Source organism: Amblyomma maculatum, chromosome 7 (assembly GCF_055883805.1).
Source record: "Amblyomma maculatum isolate TAMU_Amacu chromosome 7, ASM5588380v1, whole genome shotgun sequence".
In the NCBI taxonomy this organism is placed as follows: domain Eukaryota; kingdom Metazoa; phylum Arthropoda; class Arachnida; order Ixodida; family Ixodidae; genus Amblyomma; species Amblyomma maculatum.
Genome location: NC_139350.1, coordinates 129,392,070 through 129,410,359, shown reverse-complemented (window position 1 = coordinate 129,410,359; position 18,290 = coordinate 129,392,070). Strand labels below are relative to the sequence as shown.

Sequence of the window (18,290 nt, the reverse complement as noted above, 5' to 3'; positions counted from 1 at the left end):
ATTTTCATGATATTAGATTTATCTGAATAAGATATTTATTTTTACAAAATGACAGCGAATTTTCTGAGCTCCAGTTCACCTCGATGAGTCCAGTAGTACAGCTAGAAACAATATGAAAGGAACACGAGAGTGCGTGGTCTCCGCGCTTTACAAAGCGCTGCCGCCTGTTCTCGTCTTCTGTTGGTGGAAACGCGTTGCGAAATGCGAAGGCCACGCGCTCCCGTGTTTCCTTTCATATTGCTTCTAGCTGTACCTCTGCGTATCTGTCACAAAGCGAGCGCGAGAATATTGAACCGGTATTTTAGCTTTACGGCGTAGTGCTTTGTGTCGCAAAGGTTTTAACCCAGTGGCGACGTCAGAATTGGCTTGCCGTAGTGGTGCAGTCCGATCAGCCCGACCGCAAGGTGTACTTGCAGTGGCGCAGCCAGAATTATTTTTCGGGGGGTGTTATGCGTCACTAGTAGAAAAAAAAAAAGATGGGCGATATAAAGGCCTTATAAAATGGGAGCGGATGGGTGGGGGGTGTTGATGTAGCACTTGCGTTCGGAAAATTTTAGTGTACGTGGGTTAATCGCAGATCACCCCCGAAAATTTAATCCCTTTTTCCCTGTTTAGGAAATGGACCTTCTGCGGCGGAGGGCGCAGACAACACCAGGAGGTGCTAAGCTGCTTGTGTGGCTGCGCACCGAAGGGCGGCGGTGCTTCGGAACTCTCCGGCCAGTTGTGAGTGCTAGTCGTTGAGTTGAAGTGACATATTGTCCAATTCGATGCCTGACTCGACGGACTGCTGCGATGCTCAATGCCGCTGTAGGCGGATACATAAGCTACTAATACTACTACTACGACTAAAGATTACTTATTATATAAATTATGGCGAGAAATTTCAAATATGGAAAACAGTTCAAAGCACTAGAGCAGTGGAAAAAAAAGGCCTGTCATAAATAAAAAAAAAAAATGAAGTTCACAAAATTTCAACACGTTTGAAGAGCAGCAGTGTTGTTTCCCACAATAAATGGATTAAGAAATAGGCTGTCAATTTTAAGCAGTGTGTGCCTCTTGCAAAAATAATTATTGAGTGTACACTAGAATCTATAGTAACATATATTAGTGTTTGCAAAAAACAAGTTAGCACTACTGCAGTCACAAACCGGACAACTATTTTGCTTAAATTAAGAGACCAAATTGCATCTTACTGTGCTGTCTCAAGGGCTGGAGACATGACTTCATTGTGACTGGCATGCAATGAATATTCTGTGAGAAAACATGTTTATGTCAACCTTGTGCTAAGCAAATTAAAATTTGGTATACGTAGAGTATGATAACCAGGTAGTTAAAAAATGGTCTAGCTGCGGTAAAATCACTTCTATAGGTGAGGGTGACTTTATCTAGCTGTGGTCAAATAGCACACTCAATTTCAAATGGATTGATCTAGAATTGACAGATAGGGTACTAGTTCACTGTGCTTGCCAGGTCACATGTAATTTTGAAATTTGTGTGGTTATTAGGCATTTGCCGAAACTTATGCTTGTCTCACTATCATTGTGACATGTGGAGTTCTGTGGCACTTCAGAGCAAGGACCTGAAATGTTGATTTGCATTCTGTCTTACAAATAATCTTGAAGCAAAAGAGTAATAAAAAGTAATTGTTTTTGTTACTTCAGGTTGAGTTAAAATATGGAGATTACTTTACCAGATTTGAAAACACAGATGTCATAATTACCTATGTTAATGGCGATTTTTAGTTGGCTTGCAACGGTGGCAAAAGTGAATTTGTTGGAATAACTTATCTGAAGGTCAAGTTGAAATGGTGGAGGAGTAATAAATTTTCCGAGTTACTTAGCTGTTCACATTTGAATATTTCATTTACTTTATTCAAGAACAGTGCTGCATAAATTGATCTGCAGCTTGACAGTAAAAGTGTGCACCTTTCTTTAAATCTGGTGCAACTCAGCATCTCTTTAGTTCCTAGTGAGATTCTTCAAACATGAAAATAACAATTTGACCAAGTGTTGCTCATTCTATGCAAGATGTAAATTACTCGACTTTGATGGATGCCACTAACGCTAGTTGTCATTAGTACTTTTGAGTTTATTGTGGTGGTAACTGTTTTAGGAGATGAAGTTTGAACCAAAAGGAATAGGTGTGATAGGTGGTTGTATCCCAAGCCGAATTTATTTCAATAGTTAAAAAAAATTGAAGATATTAGCTGTTCGTTGAGAGCCGCTTTGCAAGGTACATTCACAAATGATTTTGGCTGTTAATCATTTGTTTGTTTCCAGTGTATTCACAGCATTAAACTTTTCCAATGTATTTGCTTCATTTTAAAAGTGGCTTTTTCAGTAGCTTATCTTTGTTTTAATTTGACAGAAAGAATGGCATGACAAGCATTTGTGTAGTTTATAACTTTTCAGGCAAATTTGTAATTGTAATAATCAATACTATGCTAACAGCTGTTATGAATATAGCTATCACAACTTTCAATGTATTCAATGTTAATCCTTGAAGAGCATTGGCAACGAAAGGTTTTGACGCTGCACACGTCTTTATTTAGGCTATAAGAAGCATAGTATCCTATGGCTCTAAGTAGCACTTCTTCCTTTGTTTGAAGAGGACCTTTGAGCATGCTTCCCAGTCAGCTGCAAAGCCAACTGAATGCTAGTGATTGGCTTTGAACACGACTTTTCAGAGCAGCGTGCAAAATATTTAATGGACAGTACAATTTGACAGTATAGGAGTGCATCCATACAAGATATGTCACATAAATCCATAGTACATCTAGTGTTTCTTGCATTTCTTCATTACAGCCAGTAATGAAGGCAAATAACTGGCCACCTCTATGAAAGAAACAGGTTCCATGTGCTTACATAGTCTACAAATAGTGCTTTGTTAACGTGGTTTCAAAACAAATGATAGCCGCTACAAAAATACCAGCTACGCAATAAACAGATCTCTGCCAACACATGTAGGGAGTCCTTGATTGGCATGTAATCCAGTGAATGGGATGTTGACATGAGGTTCCCTGGCCATTAGGACAGGCTGGGTCAAGCCACCATGAGGAGATCAGAACTAGGGGTGCCCATAAGTTTCAGCTGCCTCCTCTACCCAACCGATGAACCTGAGTTGCGAGTCAGGGTCAGGATCGAGCAGCACAGTCTCCCACTGCCCTTTGTTACTAATGATTTGACGCTTGGGGACACGCACTTAGGAAAGGCTCATATGCAATTTACACTTGCTATATGGGAAAAAGCTTGCATTTGTTGCTCTATACTGCAGGGTGGAGGTGTGTCATGCATGTGGGATTGCTGTACATTATTTTGGACTAACTATCAGGTTACCACTTTAACTTTTTGCGGTGCATTTTGTGCCTGAAGGAAGTTGTTTTGTAGAGCCTGAAAGTGTGTAGTGACTGTGCGGTATATAACCGTGTGTTACATAACAAAAATAGGACGTGTCACTAAGGAGGAAGGGAAGAGGGCTGTGCAGATTACGGGCTACTGTCTCACTTCCCAGCAGAAAGACATGAGCTGGCATCCTGACAATGTGGGAGCCTCATGGTTTGGGATTCAACAGAATAGTTAAGCGGGCGAGTTGGTGATACATCATCCAAAAAACAGTGCAAACAAACGGGGACGAAAAGAAGAAACCACAGGAACAAGCGCTCAGAATTTCGGGCCCATCCGAAGAAGGTCTTCACGCGATTTTGGTAGTGGCGTATCACCAAGTACAATCACTTTTCCTGGTTGCGGTGAGGCCCTCTTCCTTGACGGGAGAATCGGTCGAACCCTACTCCACAAGAACTCCGTGCACACGTCAACCGTTTTGCACCAATCACGGTACATACGATGATGGTGATGTAGGCTTCCGCTGTGCTCACAGGCAACTCTCAGGCGGTCCTTGAAAAACCGGCCTTGGTGCCGCCATTTCGAAGACAGGATTTTACACTCGGCGTGCATGTCCTTTGGACGGTTGCAGGAACCCGCAAATCGCTTGACGTTCTGGTGGACACAAACCTTTCTTTGCATACCAGGAAGACACACGAGCTTTGTACACACACACACAGCAACCAACGAGGCCAGGAAAGCCGGGTCATCAGGAAGAGGGTCCCCGTTTGTTCGCGCTGTTTTTTGGATCGTGGTTTGGGGCCAGATGTAAACATTCATTGCGTGAGTACAGAGATGCGACGTATCAGGAAGTTATGTATTGCTGACTTGCGAGTATTTGACTAGGACATATTTGGTGCTGGTGTGAGGGGACGATGCTATGGCCAACACGATAGCTGCCTTCTCTGCCATTTCCGCTAATGACACATGAATTAACGCCCCAGTTTTTATGATGCAGAAGTGATAGACTGCTGCCTGGGTAAAAGGAAGAACCAAATGGGTGGAGTGGCGAAGAGTTTTTTGCTGTTCCCATTTTATCCTAAAAGGTGCTTAATGCACTCACAAGATAAATTTCTCTTAATTGTGCATACATCGAATGTACATGGTAGACGTGTTTCACATGTGCTTCAAAGAGGCCCAAACTAAAAAGCATCTCGATACTCTGTACACAGACACCTCTACCAGTGCGTACAGTGGCACTTGGTCCAGACGGAGAGAGTGCAATTCTGGAAATGCATTTGTCCATTCTTCTTGCCTCGCTGCGGTGGGCACTCCTTACTCCTTGCTTACTCTCCGATGGCAAGGCGATTTACAGCGCCTTGGAAGTGCTGCGTGAGATGCAGTGGTGTAAAACCATGATTAAAGATTTTGCAATGCAAGAACATCAATGGTTCCTGCTGCTACACATTTTTATTTACTGTGCCCCATATGCTTCGGCAACATGTTGCCCAAAGCAGGCAGTCTTAATGCTGGTAATAACATGAGTGCTACCAGTAAACATGAAGAGACATTTCTTCTTTATAAAAGGAGTGCGTGAAAAGCATGAAAATATGAAGAGACATATACTCTTTATAAAAGGAGCGCCACAACTGATGAGGAATGCAGTAGTAATTTTTTGAACTCATGAATTCAGTCATGAGTCCATGACTGCACTAGCTCGATCAAAACCTGATCACCAGTTACAGTATGGCTTAGAAGGTGAAAAATGGCAAATGTAGCATGATGAAAGTGGAGAGCGGATGTTGCACGCTGAGCCATCAATTTTCATTCTCTAATAAGGGAGTAATTACTCATTGACATCTACCCAAGCGCAGCCATGCGGCTGCAAAGGAAAGCTGTACAGCTTTCTCGTAAACTTCGCAGTTAAAGAACAATTCGTTCTGGTCCGAGGATCGAACCCGGGACCACCACATTTCCGGGGCAGTCACTCTACCAACTGAGCTAACCAGGATGGTCAGCAGATCAGATGGTAAGGCGAGAGCGAAATAATAACTTGAAGTAGGAACAGTGTTCGTCAAATTGGTAGGTGTCAATGAGTAACTACTCCCTTATTACAAATCTACGTTGGGGGATTCTCCTTAAATATTTGACCAGATTTTATTTTATGTTTATTATGCGAGCTCATAGCGGCTCCTCCTGTTACGAGACAGCCTGCTCACATGAGTCGACAGTGGTGGAGAGCAGTGTGCAGTGGCCCGGAGCAATCTATATACCTACATTGTGCTTGTATTTGTGACAAATATTACCAGCACCACAAGGTCACAGTGCATGCAGCAATTCGTTGCAATAAAAAGTTCGTAGTTTGCGTGCGCTCAAGCTCTCGATAAATGTGCAAAACCTTTCGAGTGAGCGTCCCAGTCATTAACTTTTTGCGATAAGCGACTCTGTCCATAACAGCAGCGACGTTTGATTTGAGGGGCTTTATGAATTACTTTGCCGCTGCTAAGGATGTGACCGAGGCATAGTCTTCTTTTGTCTCAAATAAAAAGAGGACAACTCTCTAGATGTGACAGAATCGGTGCTGTTAACTTCTTGCACACATTTCTGCGGTACTATGACATTGATGGCCGTCTTTACTTTTACCAGAACGGCCAACTTGCACTTCGGGGAACACCAAACCCCCTCTAGTTTGGTGGTTAATTAGTCCCACCACTGATGAGGCTAGTGGTCTTGATCCGTCCAATCTTGGGCAGGCACTGCACGTTCTCTGTTTTTCTATCACTTTCGCTGCAAAACCGGCGTCGTATGCTACTGCAGCATTTTCTACTGTTGGTCGCTGCACTGAAAAAAAAACAAAAAAGGAAGAACAATATGTTCATATCAGATTACGAATTGAAACATGGAGCTCAAATCTGGACCTGAAAAAGAAATATGCTCAAAATGCTAGTTTAACTGCATGCACAATACATTAACTCCCCCTATTTACAAGTCTGGCACCAGCAAACAGTTGACATCAAATATGAAATTAGCTGGTTCACGAGTTTTAGAAAAGAAAACAGTACAGGAACTATATGATAATAGAAGACCGGCATGACAAATGTGCAAAAGAAGAGAGAAGCAGCACTGGTATAAAAAACTAATTCTTTAAATGAAGCTGGGACTTTTGCATACTTCGGTAGAGCATAACTAGTTGCAGCTGACACACTGCTTCGATCATTCATAATATTAGGTGGTTCAGACAGGCTGAAAACAGAGCAATCCAAAAACTATAAATTGGTTACCACTATATGTGATGTACACAGAGGTCAAAGAGCGAAAGGAAATGTCACTGCTTTTTGAAAAACTGACATTTAACAAAGTGATGCTACAGCAGATGTAGTGCACTACTGGCTGTAGCTAAGCTGTTCTGTTCTGAAGACGCACCGCTGGGCATAGCTGCATTAATTCTTCTCAACAGGATTGGTGTAGAGGCACTGTAATTGCTAGCGAAAAAAAAAAAAATGAATGCAACAGAAATGAGAAGAGAGGGTGAAAATGCCAAGAAAATGTGCTTGCAGGGTCAGCACAGATTAGCATTACCAAACAAGTGAAATTAAGCCACAAGAACTTAACTTACACCCGAAACACTCTTAATTTTGCAGCAAAACTTGTATACTTAACTCATAACACTGACCATTTCTCACATTCACCCCGCTGTTGTAGTGCAGTGGTTAGGCCTAAGGATGCGGGATCGAATTTTGGCCATGGCGGCCGCTTTTCACTGCCAGTGAAAAGCAAGGCACCCATGTGCTGTGCGATGTCAGCGCACATTAAGAACCCCAGGTGATCGAAATTGCCGGAGTCCTCTGCTGCGGCATCTCTCATAGCCTGAGTTGCTTTGGGACGTTAAATCTCACAAAGCAACCTTTTCCCACATTTTATACTTGCAAAGCACTTAGTACACCAGTCTGCAGTAATTTTTCAAAGCAGATGGTTAGAATGCTAGCATCTAGGCAGTCATTGCATACGGCCATTTGATATATCGCTCTGAAGAGGACTTCAACCAGATCACTTGACAGGTTTCTGGTGATGACATAAAAGAATCGAAGTGTCTAAAGGTACGTCCGACGTATCCATTCGATTCTCGTAAAGATACGGCGGACGTCGATATACAGGCTCATGGCTATATGCACGTCGAACGCGGCCACATTCCGCTTGCTACGCGTGAATGATCTTATCCTCTATGATATCAGCTAGCCGGACTCTCGATGAGGTGCTACGAAGAGTGCATCCGTTCTAACATAGAATACGGTCTTCACTTAGGGTCGTGTACGGCAAGCATCGCTGTCACGCACATAGCTGCAGGCGATGCTACGTACTGCACCAGCTCCATCAGCTGGCATCGAGATACGCACATTCACGAGCAGCTTTCGCTTCGCACTAAACTATCACCTCGATCTGCCCGTAATGCGAGCGAGCTATTCCTAGCATTTACGCTGTCTTAGGTCCTGCATCGACCTCCGAAGATCTAGCGCCGGCACAACACACACACTTCGCCGTGAAGAACATTCGGCAGTCCAAAGTATGTATGTGAAATGGCATTATGCTCGTTCCTCACATGCAGACCGAGGAAACAGGATGTTTCTAGCTAAATTCTTCGTTTAAATTCTACCTCAGAGTCGTGGCAGAAGACATGCCGAATCTACTAGAGGCCTGCGCTGCTACTGCGGCGAGCTGCACACATCGACTCGTCGAGGCGAAGACCTACTGCACCGCACCGCAAGAGTGCACAACCGGAAAGACGGAAGCGCGAATGATCCGATTTCCATGTGAACAGCAATGTTCTTTGTGCTTAGCCTGCATCTTTTTCTTGTCGTTGAATTTTGCGTACATGTAGTTTAAACCTCCGCATGCTCGAGGTTAGCGTGACCCGACTGAACGGCCACGCAGCTTTGAAACGATCGGGATCAATATGCATGCATCGCCGGACTTAGGTACGCGGTAGAAAATGTGCGCTGCACATTTTGTTGCAGAAGCTGACTCTTGGAATTTTGCAGAGTGTGCCATGCAAGTGATCGTTGCTACAACCACGCATCCATGTTCCAACGGCTGGCCTACCCCGAGGCGCATAAATGTTCAACCGTGGACGTATCAATGATCGAAGAGAGGACAGATTTTCGCAATATTGGGCGCGAAATCGATAGCTACCAGTGCTCAGTGTTAGAGAAATTCTGCCTTGATCATGCGCAATTCAGTGTTTCAGGTGTGGTCTGTAGCTATAAGTTTGAACAGTTCGCCTGTCAAGTCAGCGGCGCCAGCGATGGACCGGCGGAGCGATTTTCCACGTTACACCGCTGTCTAGCTAGAAAGCCTACCTAGGCGGCGTTTGACATTCAGCTGCTTTTTGTGGGCCCTGTAATTGAAAGCAACGCCTTCAGAAACGCGTTAAATGTTAAAAAATGTATTCTCTTCAACAGTTTCACTCCAGGCTGTCAAAGCAGGCGGACGTTGATAAAACAGTTGAGCACTCCAGTCTTTAGAAATCTGTAGAATCGCCTTCAGTTTGTAGAATTATTGGAATAGGTCACTTTCCGATCGCTGGGACATAGACCCTCATGACAGCGCTGTCACGTGAATAAGGACCACACCAGACCGAAAGCTTGTCTCATATAACATAGCTAACCAAGGTATACCTTACAGCATTGTATTGATTTTTATGGTGCATAAGCAACTAATGCTGCCATGCACCAAGAACAAGGTGTAATGTATTTATTTTGTGTGTAATGACTAAAATGTTCTTTAGGATGTAGCTTGTTTAGGAACATTTTAGGAAACCAAAAATGCAGGAAATTTGCACGTCTTTCCTAGAACCATGCTGGTATGGAAAAGGATCTGTTGCAAAATTGTACAAAATGTTTCCTCTTATTTTCTCGACTCTGGCGCACGTGTAAGATATGGTTTATTGTTAGTTCATCTCCACACTCCTTGCATATTGGTTTGTCCTCTTTCATAAGTATGAAGCTGTGTGTGAGGTGTGGATATGTGTTTTGTGAAGATGACCTAAAATGGCCTCCATGTTGTGTTTTTGATTACTACATGATTTCCATTCCTTAATGACAGGTTTGACAAGTATAGTTTGTAGTTTATTTCATTGTTTCAAAAATCCTGCCATTTCACTCTCACTTTTCTTTGTACAAGCTTCTTGGTATCTTCATGCAGCATATTCACCCTCTGTAATTTAGCATTGCGTCAAGGTAACCTAGTTATTTCTTTTCATCACCTTTCAAGACAACTGTCCCGATTTCATAAAGTGTAGGGTTTCTGACGACAGGAACTCCTTGGAAGTCGTAGAAATAAATGAGATCCACAATCATGAGCTATCTAGGGTGTGCATATACATGTCCATCGCTCAGTGGAATGGTGTCAGTACGCTGTTAGAACAGGTCTTGTGGTAACAACAACCATTGTCTGAGGTGGTCCTTTAATGGGCATTGAAATGCTATGTAACTACAGGTACTGATAGAACTCTTGATCATGTTATGTGATGGTGCGATCCTTGCATGCATATTAGGTATATATTTCAGAATCTGCAGTGCACTTCTTGACCATTTGCCACCAGTTTGTGTGAAAATGTATTTGTCATGCATGTTAACCAGTATTTAACAGATGACCCCTGTGCACAAGCCAAAAGTGCCACGAGCCAAATGTCACGAGGCCACACGACATGGCAGGAGCTGTTAAGTCAAGCTTACAAAGTTATATTTGAAATATGTTCTGCGACGTTTCAGCTCCAATTAAGAAAGGTTGAGGCTTACAGAGGTCTATGCCAGGTTGTCTATCACCTAACAGGGCAGCCTACGACCGTATGCTAATGAGTATATCTGAGATAACAGAGACATGAATTAAGGAATTAGTAATTATGTTTGTAGCAAAGGGCATGTAAATTAACGGGAATCCACAGTGGGATCTGCAGACAAGAACCATTAATGCCGGCACACCATACCCTTAAAGGTGGAGATTACGAGTCTCCCTAATTTTTTTTCTGCTCAACGCTTGTCATTTCCTTCGTTCTTCCAGATGAGGAAGATGTGAAAATGATAGCATCGAAAATTCCAGAGACCATCGTTAACAAGGATGCTGATCCCAACAGCGTAAAAAAGGAATTTCAGAAAAGATGGGTGACTAGTAATGCTGGCAACAGTTGAAACTAAGTGGAAAGGCATGAAATTGAAATGTAACATATGCAGAGATATGTTGCGAGATGACCAGTCTGTGGTGTGCGACATCTGTCTCCGTTAGTTTCATCAAGTGATTGGCCAAAGCAGATGGGGCTTGTGGTTTTGTGATAAGTGCAGTGTAGTAGCATAAATGCAACCTTGCCCATTAATAATTGGAGTGGAGTAAGTGCATTGTTTTGTTTTTGTAAGATGTTCATGGTTTCCATGCAAACATTATGAGAAATTTTTTCCTAGAGAATGTTTGCTGAAATGTGAATATAATTTACTTTTTCTTGTATACATTAGTTCTGTGAAGAAAACCACAGGCTAGAAGGAAATGTAATGGCATGCATTTTGATACTTGGCCCCGTTGTGCTGGCTCAGTAGTTAGAGTGCTTGGCTGCTGAACCCAAAGATGCAGATTTGGTTCCAGCCACAGCAGAGGCATTTCAATAGAGGCGAAACAATAGGCTGTCATGCACCGTGCGGTGTCAGTGCATGTAAAAGAACCCCAGGTGGTCGAAATTATACCGGAGCCCTCAACTATTGTGTTCCTCATAGCCGTAGTTATTTTGGGATGCTAAACCAGATATATATCACATCATACTCTGAGTAAGATGCTATTCATGGTCAGTTAATCATACACTAAATGATCAATTTTTTTCTGCATGGTACAGCAGCTGTTGTACAATTTTACTTTAGCCTTCATGAAGAATATCACACTGGCTCCACATGGCTTTCTGTTGGCCCTTGATATGCGTCACAATCACACACCCGAGCATGTATTTGTCTAAAGGCACCTATGCATGCAAGGAGGGGACCATTACTTTCCACTTGTCAGAACTGAAATGCATGATCCACATCATTTCTGTAATTCAACTGCTTGCTATTTGAACTGTCCAGCATTGATGCAAGTTTCAAAGAACTGCAATTAGAAAATTAATCTAAGCAGCAAACCACGCCAAGAACTACTTCGGTTTCATCTTTAGCAACTGTTTGGGAACTAAAATTAGCCAAATGTTGCAAAACATAGATGAGAGGTTACAAAATCTAAAAAACAATGCAGCCTACCTGTGGCATGTAGGGTTTCACATCCTAAAGTGACATATGTAGCTATGAAGAATACCGTAGTGGAGAGCTCCAGACTAATTTGACTGCCCAGGCTTTGTACTTTGCATTGACATCTTGCAGAAAACAGAAGCATTTGCATTTCACCTGCACCAAAGTGTGACTGCCATCACTGGTATTAAACATCATGACCTTAGGGCAAGTAGCCGAACGTGCCACTAAGATGTCGCAGCGTGTACGTACATGCTATACATGTCAACCTTTCTAGCATTAAAGCTGTCACATGCATGGCAGATATTCATGTTCAGCTTTGGACTGACAAGTTTAAAAGTGTACTATTTGTGTTTTTCTAGCATGAAAAACAAAGGAAATTAAGGAAAAGCGAAAAAAAAAAATGAACATAATATGTTGAAAAAACACTAGTCATTAACACATAAAGCATATTCGTTCCTTTATTAATGATAAAGTGGCCTTCAACAATAGTACAAAGCCTGAAAATTTCGAAAGGTGCTGTGCCAGGCAGCTACTTTATAGAAACCTGAACCATTTCACCTGTAGGAATGCGCATCCCGGCGGTGTGGGCTGGGCACTTATTTTTCGGTCCACTCCAACATGCGACGACTGCATCATGTGCATTCCCACTTTCCGAGTTTTGAGCTCTGTAGTACAGGCTAACAAATTGTCGATGACTTATTTTCGTCTGATTGTTGCACAGCGCGTGTAAATAAATTACTACTGCACCTAATAAACACTGACATGCACGTGCAACATCGCCGATCATAAACGGACACACTGATGTCCGTCCGGGCATCGGCGCACTCATCACAGCACTCTTCGTAGTCTCACACAGCACTCTAGTAGGACGTAATCCGTAATTACAGCATCTCACGGTAAGCACAAACCACACCTCCAGTTGTACAACAAACACGAATGACGCGATGCTTGGGCTAGAGACACGCCGGCGGTGCCCAGCTTTTTCAGCGCCGCTTGTACTACGTAGAACTTGCAGCACCAAACCTCAATGCAAGCAGAAAGCGATGCGTTACGTGACGCATCTCATCACATATGGAAGTGAGGAAACTTTGAAGAATCAAAACTACATAATTACATAACGACCGTCGTAGACGTTAATCCACATGATAACGAGGACCAAATGAGCGGGCGTGCGGGCCGCGGGCTGGCCGTCAACACCGCGATTACATGCGCTTGCGCTCTGGTCGTGCTTGCCACCCTGCCGCGGTCCAACTCACGTAAACCTATCATCATGCCATCACGCAGTATATCACCCATTCTAGGCACTATTCTGGCCACTGTACTATTCTTTGTAATTTCACATTTCACGCATGCAGTATGTATACATACATCTTGCACCTCGTACGTATGTACACCATGCGTACACCTCATACCAACTTCGATTTGGCTACATATGGCTACCATGTTGTTGCTACAACCACATCTGGGGATCTCGGATCCGTCCGGCTTTCCCGACGGATCCCAAGGCCCATATCGGAGAAAAATGCGTTGGGTCCGTCGGAAGAACCCTACCGATCGGGTCCGTCCGCCGTACCTCTGAAAAATATTTCCCGGATCCGTCGGAAGAACCCTACCGATCGGGTCCATCCGCCGTACCTCTGAAAAATATTTCCCGGATCCGTCCGACGGATCCCGAAGAAAAACGCACCGGGTCCGTCGGACGTACCTTTAAGACCACTGATCGGGTCCGTCGGACGTACCTTTAGCCACAGCCTAAAAGAATTCACCCTCCAGCAAGTACTTAATACAAAGAAGGGACTTGCTTGTCATCAGCAGAGCCTCGTGAGTTTAGGTGCTCAGGAATTTTTTTCCACTTGATCTGCAAGCATTGTGGAGACTCGAGGTACTGCTGCAGGAATTCCTCCTCAACCAGTTCAGGCATCTATCTGTTGCGGAGAAGAGATGCATTTGGTCAGACTTGTGCAAGTGCACGAGGGCTCTTTTGTTAGCCACATTACGAATAGCAAACCATTTTTGAATTGCCTTCTTGACTTGCACAGTTGCACCAGCATTTTTGTAGGGTTCAGCTTTCAGGCGATAAGTGAGGAACTTCATAAGATAGGAAACTGCAGCAAACACTTCATCCAAGAAAGGTTGTACTGCCCTCCTAACATTCATTTTTTTTTAAACTGCTCAGCACCACATACTTTTAGGTTGAAAAGCGAACAGCCTTCACAATCCCATTCTTCTGTAGGCCACTGACAATCATTATGAATAGTCCTGTTTTTAGAAGGCTTCCATCAGTCATTTCACCTTTAATAAAAATGTTTTGCTATATTTTATGATGTGACATTGGTCGAAGGACAAAACTAGTAGCCTGCTTTGGTCACTTGGCTAACTGACAGCTGGCTTCAGCAATCCATTTCCAAAATGACGCACCTAGTCACATTAATTTTGTGGCTCTCCGTAACAATTCGTACTACACGAAGACCACACTTTTAGACTTTTTAGTTACATGATTTGTCAATTGGTGCAGTACTTTACCACTTCACTGGTTTGAGAAGAAGAAACTGCAGAAAATTTTGCAAGATGTCAACAGCCCTGAAGCAAGACACCTTATTAACAAGTACAATATTGCTTACACTTTTTTGGCTGATGGTATTAGGATCTGTCGTTTCTTGACCAAAGAAACAGTACATTTTGTGGTCATATATGCATTTTGAGCTTATGGTCATTTTGTCAATAACTAATGAACACATTATTGCTTGCTTCTTTAGCTTCTTAACTTCTTGTATGTGTAAAGAAGAAGACGGTCTAACGCTTGAGCCACCTGGCCATCGTCTTGTGCTCGCGGCTGGCTGCTCTCGCAGATCTCGTCTGCTTGTATGACTGCTTCAGTTCCCAAGCCCTACCACCCTGACACATCTGAGTGCACCACTGTTTCAGAAGCTGCCAAGCATGCCAAAGATTGCTGCCAGATTGCTAATTCCCTCACTACAGATACCCAATGCCTCCAAAAAGCCCGCGACGATGATCCTTCTGCCCCACATTTTTTGCCTGGCTCTCTTGTTTGGCTATGGATAACACCCAGCACACCGGGCCTCTCAAAGAAACTTATCGCCAGATATTAGGGTCCCTATCGTGTCTTGCAGTGGACATCTCCTGTCAGTTACCTTGTTGAGCCAACAACATCTCTGTTGCCATGGCCGCGAGGCTGTAATGTAATCAAGAGTTCGACGAAACATCACCCGGTCAGATGGTGGTATAAAGAAAAATATAGGGTCACTGACCAAGTCAAAGTTTAATGAAAACGTTATGACGTTTCAAAAGCTCTACGGCTTCCTTGTTCACAAAGGGGAAAACAAGCAGAAAGCATGCATTTATCGGACACAAGGGAATCTGCCATCTGATTATGCAAGGTCATTACTATGTGTTTTGAAGAAGCTATAAACATATGCTTTCTGTCTGGTTTCCCCATTGTGAACAAGGAAGCCGTAGGGCTTCCGAAACGTCATTACGTTTTCATTAAACTCTGACTTGGTCAGTGACCCTATATTTTTCTTTTGAGACTGTGAATGTTCAACGCCTCAAGCCCTCCTATGACCTCACAGTCTTGTCCACCCCTTACGTCGCCAGTATGGCTAATCGGCCTGGGGGCCACTGTAAAGAAGAGGACGGGCTAGTGCTTGTGCCACATGACCACCACCTTGTACTCGTGGCTGGCTGCTCTCGCAGGTCTCGCCTGCTTGTCCGCCTGCTTCAGTTCCCAAGCATTTTCAAATAAACCTCCACCTTCCACATTATATGCTGTTCCATCAGTGATGTGGCTCCTCATTGAAGGGAAAGCTTGGAATAAGTAATTAACTGTTTGTTATAAGGGCAGTGTTTAGGCATAGTGACACCTTGCTCACAAGAATGGATACTTCAAGGCATGTGCAGTGTGCCACATCGTGTTATGCATCACGATAGCCTGAGCTGTGTCTCAATCATGTCTCAATCATAACAGAAAACAACATGCATCGTGTAAATCTGGTTTGAAGAAAAACAGCGGCATACCTTGGTTTCCTTGTGCTTTCGTCTAGCTTAGTGCAAAGCAGTCACCAGAGTTATACACATGAACTGTATCGAAATGTGTGCCTCTCAGAGCACGTGCCAGGTTGTGACAATGTTAGCAAGACTTATAGGGTGCCTTGATGCGCTCACCTCATCTTTCAGGGTTGGTCACCTTTTGTATTGCCCTGCGTCGCCATTTTCCCCTCCCGGGGGCATTTTGAGTCTCACGGGACAGTTGTGTGCAGTGGTCAATGCTTGAGGTACGGTCTCTCTCAGGCGTCCAGGAAATTGCAACAGTACAGAACTTGAAAAAGATGGCAGGTATTCTGTTTTCCTCATGGCAGTAATGATCTGGCAGTTTGCAGTCCAGTTTACCTGTAATGAAGACGGTGCAACTGGGATTTAATCAACAAGATATCGGGAGCTGATGTGCTCCTCAGCGCGCTGGCTGCACTGAAAATTGATCACGGCATTTTTTTTTCCATTCATAATGTAGAGCATAATGTTCATTGAATTATGCTACATTCTTTGTATGAACAGTAGTCCTTGTAGTTATAGAGAGTTTTGCGGGCATATATCACTAGCAGGAAAGATGACCTGCAAACAATAACAATTTTTATGCACTTATTATTTTTTTTTCCAATTTCTTTGACAAAGAAATAATAAATACAGTTAACTAGAGGTAGCTTGATAATATGATGCAATGGCATCTGGCTGCTTTGTAAAAGAAGTTATGATACCTGAAGATAAATTTATTCTAAAGGTTATTTTTTGTTTACTACAACCCCCTCTCCAAAGAAGAAAAAATAGGATCAAATCATTAAAGACAATTAAGGGACTAAGGAACCCGTTGAAATTATGCAACCTTCATCATAACCAGCAACTATTGGACCTTCTTGATATCATGCATTTTATGACCAAGAGTTGGAATTTTCAGCTGATGCTATCAAGAGACGATAAAGCAAAGCCAAGCTCGGCTTTTAATATTTGGCTTTAACTTAAAAAGCTCAGTATTCTAGGCATGCAAAGCGTAGCTAGCTGACTTTTAAGTGAGAGTTAACTCGCTGAAACTTGACAATTAACAAACGAAGCCAGAGCTGTTAATCGGTCAAGTAAATTTATCAAATGCATTTAGGACACAGGCACAAAATCACAAATGTGCGCTGCAGAAAATATCAAATTTCTTCTAGAAGCAAGCCCCAAGATCTGTCATGTGCACCTTGTCACTGGTAAATAAGCAGCATACATAAAAAAAAACTAAGTTGAGATAACCTTCGCACCACAGAGGACTGTCACATTAATTTGCAGAAAAAAAAAGCCAGTAATTCATTTCAGCGAGAAAAAGTATTGGAAGTTTTGTTCTACAATAAATACCAAAAAAAGTCAGCCCAATTTCCAACAATAAGATCCGTTAAATCCAGCCCTCCAGTGGAACTGAAAGCATTTCCTCCAAGCTGGTTAGGTAGTACCTCTACTTTATCTCACATGTTCTGGAATTTTACTATTTCCGTGAAGACATACCCTTGGTTTCTGTAAAATAACCCGCTTTCCCAACTAGAATGACTCACACAGAAAGCAAAGTACAAAAAAAGAAAAACGGAAAAGGACGAGGTGACGACAGGACAAGCGCTACGGCAATGTTACTGACTTTATTAGAGTGCTTCATAGTTTTTTTTTGCGCTTTGCTTTCTGGGTGGTGATGAACCAACACACCCAAACATTTTGCCTTCCAGAGTGACTCAGAGGAAAGCTACTCTGAAGCCAAACCCATTTTTGACAGCGAAGAAAATGCGAACACCGATTAACAGTAATTTGTCCCAACGAATCAGGAAAACCCGCGAAGAGAAATGCTTCCTGAGAGCCTGGTGTTCGGGGCATTCGCAAACATACTATCAAAGGAAAAACCTGAAGAAGAAAGGCCACCTTCCTAGCTTCCACTGAGAAACTTGCTTCGGTCGTAAGATTCATCTCTCAAGGAAGTATAGCGCACCTGCGCTGCTGTCAGCAAAAAACAAAAAACAAAAACCCATTTAGTTGTGGTTTAGCTCTGGTTAACCCTAGTTGAATTGAAAAAGCAACGGAGGAAACTTCCTTTGACTGCTACATTATTCTCCTAACACGCCCTATCAGTGTAAGGTGCTACATTATTGGGGACACTTAAGCTCATCCTGTAAAGGTATGACGCGAGAGCGTAAGCTACCGCATATAAATTCGCACTTCCACCAAGCCTTATGGACATGCCTGCGTGTCATAGTTGTAACGAGATTCTGATATCACCCTCCCATGTGAAAGGAGTGACCCAAGTTGGCAGCTTCTGCCTGTGGCATAGAGGTAACGTGAATAGACCTTTCCAGTAATTCTGCCGCGCCACTAAGCAGGTGCTCAAAGCACTCTTTCCGGCGTTCAGGGTCTTTCTTCTCGTGTGCGTTTTTGCTTTTTCCAAGCAAATGTTGCAGTGGATTGCTGTTATGGTCAGCTGCTACTCTTTAATTGTGCAATATATGGTGACGATTTTGTCACTCAACATGTCGGCAAAGAGAGCTCAGGGTGGTGGTCAACTTGTGTGGAGGTCTTTCAGTTGTTTTGTCCACGGGCCTTTTGGAAGGCTTGAAGAAAACGATGGAATATTTTATACAGGTTTCAGTAGTGTCTGGAACATACAGATCAAACTGTGATTCCT

At 43.1% G+C, this 18,290-nt stretch overlaps 1 pseudogene; it reads right to left on the bottom strand.

Moving 5' to 3' along the window:
- Positions 1 to 1,875: 1,875 nt before the first annotated feature.
- Positions 1,876 to 14,761, bottom strand: LOC146184721 (uncharacterized; annotated as a pseudogene).
- Between the last annotated feature and the right edge of the window lie 3,529 nt (positions 14,762 to 18,290).